General features: G+C 39.4%; 1 pseudogene; it reads right to left on the bottom strand.

The window, feature by feature from the left end:
- Positions 1-6,470: 6,470 nt before the first annotated feature.
- LOC125417468 (UPF0462 protein C4orf33 homolog pseudogene) lies at positions 6,471-7,092 on the bottom strand (annotated as a pseudogene).
- Between the last annotated feature and the right edge of the window lie 2,050 nt (positions 7,093-9,142).

The raw sequence follows: 9,142 nt of genomic DNA, 5'->3' as shown, positions 1-9,142 counted from the left end.
TTCCATGCATGTTGTGTAAGTACTCAGTTTGCTTTATATAATCTTGGATCTCCTGCCCAATGGAATAGTATTACTCAAACTTGGGCTTTTGGAAGATAACAGAAGAATGTATGAGCCACTTTATGTTGTACAGCATGGAGCAGATATGGATATCCAGTACGAGGTAATTAAGTTATCTGGGGCACCACAAGTCAGCTAACAACGGCTGACACTGCATTTTCAGGGCACTCCAAAGAAAGCAGTGATGCAACTTGTATTTGGCAGAGGACTCATGTGGTTCTATTTAAATACAGCCTTCACCAGACTGCCTGCGTGGGCCTCCTGTGTGTCTATGTAGTTACTTTGTGTGGACTGCATGCCATTCATGATGTGTACCTGTTTCTACCAGAGTCAAACTGTGTTAGATGCTGTATTTGGAACTGGAGAAACCCCCATCCTCCTGAAATGAATAACTTTCATTTTCTTAGACGTCATGTTGTGAAACAGAGATTGTTGGAGTACTTAAAACATAGCCTGTAATCCAATCAAGTAAACCCTTTGTATTTTTCATTCTTTCAGGTCTGTCCAGTTAATAAATGTTGCTTCCTTCTTTACATGCTTACAGTTCTTAATCATTTTAAGTTGTAGACATACTACTCAATAGGCATTTCCATTGCATGTTAATATTGGACACATTTATTTTCAAATGCTTAACTCTATGCAAATACCTTTTTTAAAATCTAAGAACATTCCCATTTCATTTTCTTTGAAAGCCATGTCTTGACACTGAGTCCCGAAAGAAGATTTATATGGTACTACCTACCCCATTAGCTGTCAGATTCTTAATTTGTATGGAAGTAGTGTTAAAAGGTCTCCGAATCAAAGAGGAAATGAAACAACTAATAGTCACCTTTCTCTTGCCAGTCCAAAGGGTTTTTAACCAACTGTCCTTAACTATATGAAACAGAGGAGTAGTTTATCCAAAAGTTTTTGTTGTGGATTTATTGATGGTTTCCTTGCTCCTTTTTGCTTACAGCATTTGGAAAAATTACCCAAATTTTTAATCAGTATTTAATGTTATCTGTTTTTACTTGAAAGAGACCTCAGCATTATCCAGCTCTTTGTCTTAACCATACACAAAGAAGTGATCAGAGTCCACAGGTGAATTGGTAATACGAGGTTGTATATTGAAAATCTTGAGTACGTTTTTTGATATTCAAACTTGGATTTCAGTCATGTAATCTCTATATTTTTCACTCATAAGACAAAGAAGTGGGAACTGTTCATTTACATCTCTTGTTGTTGGCAAACCTCTTTGACTCAAGTGAGCATGCCTCTGACTCCATTCTTTAGCCAGCAATGCAATGTTGTGTAACTGTGGTAGAACTTACTAATCACTTCATAAATTCAGTGGAAAACTATTACTTAAAGTATCAAAAGCTTCTTGACAGATACAAGCAACCATTCCATTGCATCCTGTAATTGAAAGAAACAAACCATGTCAACCATCGGTAAAAGTTTCTTAGTTTTTTTTTTTTTGCTGTTGTTGTTTAAATTTGGCACCAGGAACTTTTGTTCCTAGTGAGAATTTATATAGTTTACATAAGTTTTGGTGCTTAAGGATATGAAATTATTCTTAGTCAAATGTGAGAAATTTTTATGCATTCAAATTTGTTCACTACTATGGTTTTCTGCAAGTCATTTTTAGAGATTATAAAGATTTGAGGAGAATGAGTATGACTAGCTGGCACACTACACAGTGGTTTTAATAATAAGCACGCTTTGGCCAAAATGACTGAGAAATTACCATAGATAACCAACACCATGAGAACATCATTCTCCTTCTCCTGCCACATACTTCCTGTCAAAGAAGTCAACTTCCAGAATCACTCCTTGCCAGCCCTTTGACCAGAAGACAGATTTTATAGTGTATTCTTGGAGCAGTAGAATGCATTTTACAAAATATTTTTGCAAAATCATGGAAGATAAGCCAAAATTGTATTTATAAAATACTTGTATAATATCAGCAGGTGTATGGAACCCCTGTACTTAAAATATTTAATAACTGTAAAAATTTCACTCTTAACTCATTGAAGACAAATTTGCATATAGATATAAAATAATACTATGTATTAATGTAATTTTGATTAATCCCACTTTCTCTTGGAGTTCAGCCACTCTCCCCAGGGTTGTTCACAACTGAAAGAAAATTTCCTGTTACTGGAACCAAAATCTTAAGTGGCTTCTCCCCTCATTGCAATAAACACATACATTCTTTCAAGTGATAATCTGATGCCTTACATAGAGTGCACTGAAGCAATTTTGTAACCGCTACTGAGAGATGAATGTTTAAATTCACATCAAATATTTCAAAATTGAGAGTTAAGTAATTTAAATTTTCTTAAGACTATGTGACTGAGAGCCCTAAAATGTACTTGAGATAAAGCATTTATATTCTACACAATGGCCTCTAACAAGTTGGGGAACCAAGTTCAGAAAAATGAAGTATTTGGATTGTGACATCTTTTTTTTTTGTTTGTTTTTCGAGGCATGGTTCCTCTGTGTAACAGTAATGTTATCCTGGGACTCACTTTGTAGACCAGGTTAACCTTAAAATCATAGAGATCAGCCTGCCTCTGTCTCCAGAGAACTAGGATTAAGAACATGTAACACGACATCTATTCAGCTCTGGCATCTTTTAACCCGACTTGCTGTAGTCTGTTGTGGGTGATAGGCTTTTAATTTTTATGTATATATACCTGTGAATTTCAGTGTTGACATGTTTATGTACATATATACATATGTGTATATATACATATCTATAGATATATATATCTTTCAAAATGAAGTCACCTTTTCCCTTTTGATTATTTTTGCATTCTATTATTCACTTTTCAGCTATAATCAGGTGGAATACTGTGTTTGTGCATTGTAGTGTAATAATGATGAGAAATGGGCTGAGAGCCTAGAACAGTGGATGGAACATTTAGTTAAGGAAAGTTGTAAAGACCAGGTTTTATCCTCAACACTGAAAATAAATCATAATGAGTTTTGGAAGTACAGAACACAAAGACACATACACATACCATACACACAATCATATACACACCATGAACACATACCCACACACAATCCACACCACAGAAAAGGAAGAGAATGTTTGGTGCAATTCTGCATATCAATAACTATATTCACATGCACATACTGCATGTTTGTTTCTAATTTATTATCATTATTTTCTGAAGCCATATTGATCTTTCCAAGACATAGTTAATAAATATAAAGAAACTTTTGTTTGGCATGATACCCAACTTACAGTGCTTGAAGTCCCGTTTTGTGACCTTGTAATGGCTTGAATGCATGCTTCCAAGTTGTGAAGTTTGGTTTTTTAGGTTTTTTTTTTGGATCTGCCCTGTAAATGAGACTCTCTGATGCTCTACCATGGCCCATGGCAGTCATTGCGAAGGAATCACTTACGTGCAGAAATAACAGTTCATGGTGTCTCATGTTGCTAAGTTATAACGTTTTCTCGATAAGGTAAATCAAACACACGCTTCCTCCTAAGTTCAATGAATGATGATCAATTTGCATGCAAGCCCACCACAAGTGGGCGAGCCTCTGAGATTCCAAATGAAACATCAGCTTGCCTTGGACGGCAGAGGGAGCAGAGAATCAGATTTTCTTTCCGTGATGTACTTTGCTTGAATGTGAGACTGAATTAGGTGTTTTGATAGGAGAAGAAGAATGCAGCATTCCTCTTCTGAAAGTCCGCCATCTTCTTTAAAGATTAGCTTCAGAGTTTTTTAGAGACTCAACTGTTTGTGCATTACTTGATTAAAAAATTAACCTACGCAAATTGAATTAACATCGGCACTGAAACCTTTCCTTCTGTTTAAGATTTCATTTTAATTCTGATACTCTATAATATTGAGTGTGTTACTCTGAATGTAAATGACCTTGTGGGGAAAAAAATAGTATCATCCTTTATTTCAAGGGTTCAATATGATGGCTATCATTTGGGTAGAGAAATCAAATCAGCGTGTGTTAGAAAACCTCGAAAATCACTCTGCTCAGTCATTCTTTGCTTCCTCAAACTTCTGCCCCTCAGGCTAAGTGTCAGTCACACTTCCAGCTTGCAGAGTTCTGAATAATTCATAGGTCTTCCATTGAGCCTTCCACCAAGGATTGATAGTAATGCCTCTAATGAAATGTCCTGGCCAGCTGTGGCTAAACTACTCCACATTGACTCTGTTTATCTAGTCAACGCTCCCAATAAACCCGCAAACGTGCTAAAACGCCAATAGTTGTGCATAGGAAACTACATTGCAGTTCTAAGTCAGGATGGCTAATACACCATCAAGGAGACAAGATAATTTAATAGGCATCGATGGAAAAATAGTCTTTAAATATAAATTGGCAGTCTTTTTTTTTCTAATTGGATCAAATTCTTAGTGTTTTGCATGTGCTGCAGGATGCCGGCTACTAATTATTCTAAATTCCAGCTTATTATGTATGAGGCATAGAAGTCTGATTTATTATCTGTTTTCTATGTTTTTATGAGGCTCGTTAGCAGAACTCTATTATATCTGACTGACTCCCTGATGTCAAGAAGCCATTCTTGATGAAATATTTAATATAAAAATGAGCCAGCAAATCATTGAAATGGTTCTGCTAAACAAGAAAAGCAGAGTGGGATATAAAATATTGTTTACAGCACAATTAACAATATTATTGCAATTTCCAAACAACTCTTTAAGCACCATATCGAGGCACTGCCTGAGAGGAAAGTGGTACCCCCCAGCTCGTCATTGTCTTCTGGGCCAAAGAGGCCTTGCTGCTGCTTCCTCTCCAGTGTTACTATGTTGTTTTGTTGGATTAATGATTGCACATGGCCAGTTTGAAAAGAAACAATAATATAAAGATGATCCTGTGTGAGTCCTGTCTAATGCCTCCTGAGGGAAAAGAATGGATATTTGTCAGTCCCAGTGAACACTGTTTGTTTGTTTACTTCTTCAATCACGACCAAATAACTGAGAATTCCTGCAATTTAAGGCTCAAAGAGTACGCATTTCGTTTTTTATTTTTACATCTTTTTTTCTAGTTTTAAAACACATTTTTTAACTTCCTTATTAATTCTTTGGGAATTATGCATCCTTATTCTGCTTACCCCTTGGTCCCCTATATCCTTCCCTCATCCCTGCCCCCCTTCACAAAAGAAAATAAAACAAAGTAAGCAAGCAAACAAAGGCAAAACAAACAAACAAACAAAAAACTCTGCAAACAAAATCAAAACAAAACCAACAACTAAAACAGAAAAATCTCTTTGATTCTCCTTCATTCCTGGTTCTCCAACATCTCTTCATTTATCCTGGTGGCATTGGAAAATTTGGTATGTCATGTGCTATGCCCCTCTATGCCATAGCTTTCCTGGCAAATGTTTAGTGCAATGAATCACTGGTCTGGTTCAAGGGCTCTGGTTTCTGGTATACCGCCCTTAGTGAATATTCACCAGAATTCCTCTGGGATATCATATAGCCGCCTCGAGTCTTGGATGGAGATCTTGCAGATTTTGGTCCATAGGAATAATGCCTTCATGAGCGACAGTAGGCCATAGATGGGGTAGATGTTAGGGTGGGTCAACCCAAAGCCTGGCTGTGGGCCTGGGTGGTTGCCAAGCTGGTCAGTCACTTTGGCCACCTGCCTTACCCGAGGAGGTGGAGTCAGCTCCCCTACATGCATGGTGTCAGGGTCGATTCACCCTGGACTGTGGTGAGAGGTGGGGATCATTTCTCCATCCCGAGTGCAGGGGCCAGTTAGCTCTCTTGCTCTAATGTTCAGTAAGAGGTGAGGCCAGCTTTCCCAGGGCCAGCGAAAGGCATGTCCGGCTCAGTAAACCTCTCTAACTTCATCTTGCATTGTTCCTAAGGCCTCCTGAGGTAACACAGGCTACAGATTTCAACGCAGACTTCAACTGCAAGTGGACCACGGACCAAGACATGGCCCTTGGCAGCAGCTTGGGCCAGGACGAGATCCTAGCTCTGGGTGGAAGGAATGATTACTCAGGTTGTAATGATTCTGTCGGTCGTATGGCTGTCGGAAACCACAAGGCCTCAGGTTGCGGCCAATCCTGGACCTCGGTGTGACCCTTGGAAGCAATGCAGGACCTGAACTTCCGCACAGACCTCAGCCTTGGCAGGACCATGAATTCCAACATGGTCCTTAGCAGCAACTGGATGTCACCACTGAGAATGCAATGTTTTAAGATGGCTGAGTTCTTATAAATTTCCATGTAACAGTTGTATGGGCTACTTCTTTTTTTTTAAGTAAAAATTGTTTTATGTTACACATAGTTTCTATTTCTATGTTAACATATGCAATTTGATACAGAGATGCTACATTTCAGTGACCTCTGTTAAAATGTTTGTTGTTGAAATGTGTTTACGTATTTTATTAGAATATCTTAAAAGCACAGAGGAGAAATGATGGACATGCTCGGTTATCTACTATACTTCTACACATCAGGTGTCTCTATTAGCCACATGTCTGATTCTGGCTGCTTCCATTCTTCTCCAAGCAGCGTGTTAAGACTGAAAGGCTTGAAATATTCCAGACGATGGAAATCAGGCTTTTGTCCTTGCTGCACTTCACGCTGTGGCACAGGGTAAAGAGCTTCATAACTTCTTCTATCATTTGATCCATGAATTGCAAATGAGTTGAATTTTGTCACATTTGGTGGAAAAATAACTCCAAGAAAGAAGAGCTATGCCTTCCCAGTTTGTCTCCCCTCTGAACACTTTGAATGATAACTCAAGCTCTTTTTTTCCAAATATTTCTTCTTCCAGAGAGTAAAAGAACTAAATGTTGTCCATGTGGACAAAGTTCAACATCTAAATACTGCTCAGTTGTATCATTCAAGAAAAATGCTTCCACAACTTCATAATTCCACAGTTCACTGAAAGGCTTTCCTGGTTCTCCAAGAGGAGCTGGAGGATAATTGAAAAACGGAGTACTGACCTCCATCTTCATGCGCTCGTCCCCTGGACTCAGCTTGATACACACTGGCTCATGCCTCACTGGAAAACCATCCCAAGTGTTTTCAATTTTAAAATCCATCCCACATGGTCCTGATTTCCTTTTTCATGATCTCTCTCCTTCTGCTCCTCATTTGGACCTTGGGGGCTCAGTCCAGTGCTCCAATGTGGGTTTCCGTCTCTATCTCCATCTGTCGTCAGATGAAGATTCCCTCTAGTCTTGCCTTTCTTGCTCACGTTCTCCCTCCTTCTGCTTCTCATTTGGACCTAGGGAGTTAAGTGCAGCGTTCCAACGTGTGTCTCTGTCTCTATCTCCATCCATCGCCCGATGGAGGTTCTATGGTGATATGCAAAATATTCATCAGTATGGTTATGGGCCAAGGCCAGTACAGGTACGCTCTTCTCTGCTGCCCAGGGAACAATCTGAGGACCTCTCCTTGGACCTGGGAACCCCTCCAGAATCAAACCCTAAATTGGCTCCCTTAGTTGAGATATATACTTCCCTAGTCCCATATCCATCCTTCCTCCCCTCCATTCCATTCCCCCAAGCTATCCCCAATCCTCCCCCTCTCCCTTCTCTCTAACCATCTCCCTTACTTCCACCCCCCACCCCACCCCCCTGCACCCAAGTTTGCCTGGCAATCTTGTCTACTTCCAATATCCAAGAGGATAACTATATGATTTTCTTCATGTTCACCTTCTTATTTAGCTTCTCTAGGATCACAAAATATAGGCTCAAAGACCTTTAACTATGGCTAAAATCCACTTATGAGTGAGTACATACCATATTCCTCTTTTTGGGTCTGGGTTACCTCACTCAGTAAAGCATTTTCTATTTCCATCCATTGGCAAGCAAAATTCAAGATGTCATTTTTTTTTTTTTTACCACTGAGTAAAACTCTAATGTGTATATGTTCCACAGCTTTTTTAACCATTCTTCTATTGAGGGGCACCTAGGTTGTTTCCAGGTTCTGGCTATTACAAATAGTGCTGCTATGAACATAGTTGAACAAATGCTTTTGTAGTATGATACGGCATCTCTTGGGTATATTCCCAAGAGTGGAATTGCTGGGTCCTGAGGGAGGTTGACTCCCAGGTTCCTGAGAAACCGTCACACTGATTTCCACAGTGGCTGCACAAGTTTGCATTCCCACCAACAATGGATGAGTGATCCCCTCACTCCACATCCTCTCCAGCATAGGCTATCATTGGTGTTTTTGAGTTTGGCTATTCTGACAGGTGTAAGATGGTATCTCAAAGTTGTTTTGATTTGCATTTTCCTGATCGCTAAGGAGGTTGAGCATGACCTTAAGTGCCTTTTGGTCATTCGAAGTTCATCTGTTGTGAATTCTCTGTTCAGTTCAGTACCCCATTTTTTAATTGGTTTAATTAGAGTTTTATTGTCTAGTTTCTTGAGTTCTTTGTATATTTTGGAGATCAGACCTTTGTCTGATGAGGGGTTGGTGAAGATCTTCTCCCAGTCGGAAGGTAGCCTTTTTGTCTTACTGACAGTGTCCTTTGCTTTACAGAAGCTTCTCAGTTTCAGTAGGTCCCATTTATTCATTGTTTCTCTTATTGTCTGTGCTACTGGGGTTCTGCTTAGGAACTGGTCTCCTGTGCCTATATCTTGTAGACTACTTCCCACTTTCTCTTCTATCAGGTTCAAAGTGGTCGGATTAATGTTGATGTCTTTAATCCATTTGGACCTGAGTTTTGTGCATGGTGATAGATGTGGATCTACTTTCATTCTTCTACAGGTTGACATCCAGTTATGCCAGCACCATTTGTTAAAGATGTTTTCCTTCTTCCATTGTATACCTTTAGCTCCCTTGTCGAAAATCAAGTGTTCATAAGTTTGTGGGTTAATACCCGGGTCTTCTATTCGATTCCATAGGTCGACTTCTCTGTTCTTATGCCAATACCAAGCTGTTTTCAAGACTGTTGCTCTGTAATAGAGTTTGAAGTCAGGGATGGTAATATGAGCTACTTCTGAAGGGTGCTTCCCCCAAACATAGCCTACACCATAGATTAGGCTTCCCTACTGCTTCTCAGGAAACATATGTGTCTATGTCTGCTGGGTGACAGTGGCAGCTGGGACAGGCTTCACAAGGTCACTGGCAGCAACAATAACC

The sequence above is a fragment of the Myodes glareolus genome, chromosome 14 (genome assembly GCF_982192425.1).
Source record: "Myodes glareolus chromosome 14, mMyoGla1.1, whole genome shotgun sequence".
NCBI lineage: Eukaryota > Metazoa > Chordata > Mammalia > Rodentia > Cricetidae > Myodes > Myodes glareolus.
This window is presented reverse-complemented; position numbering and strand designations above follow the sequence as displayed.